The sequence below is a fragment of the Arachis ipaensis genome, chromosome B02 (assembly GCF_000816755.2).
Source record: "Arachis ipaensis cultivar K30076 chromosome B02, Araip1.1, whole genome shotgun sequence".
NCBI lineage: Eukaryota > Viridiplantae > Streptophyta > Magnoliopsida > Fabales > Fabaceae > Arachis > Arachis ipaensis.
Window position 1 is genome coordinate 1,722,083 of NC_029786.2, and position 342 is coordinate 1,722,424.

Below are 342 nucleotides of genomic sequence, written 5' to 3' on the forward strand. Positions count from 1 at the left end.
GGTTTAAGGTTTTGAGTTGGGTTGACCCAATTGTGTTTTGGACTTTCGGGTCAACACACCATTCATCTGTTTTACTTAAGAGTTAAGACACAAAACAGTTTATATATATATATATGGTAACCAACTTGGGTTGGTCGGGTGGTCAGCTCACTCGTCCGCTTAAGTAAGTATCGCGAGTTTGAATCCCGCCTTGTGCATGCAGCAACTCATTGGCTAGCGACAGACCTTTAAATGGAGTTCAGATCCACAACGGATTAGTCCTTAACCTGTCGGGTTGGGGGATACCGTTTGAGTAAACCAAAAAAAAAAATATATATATATATATATATATAGAAATTATAT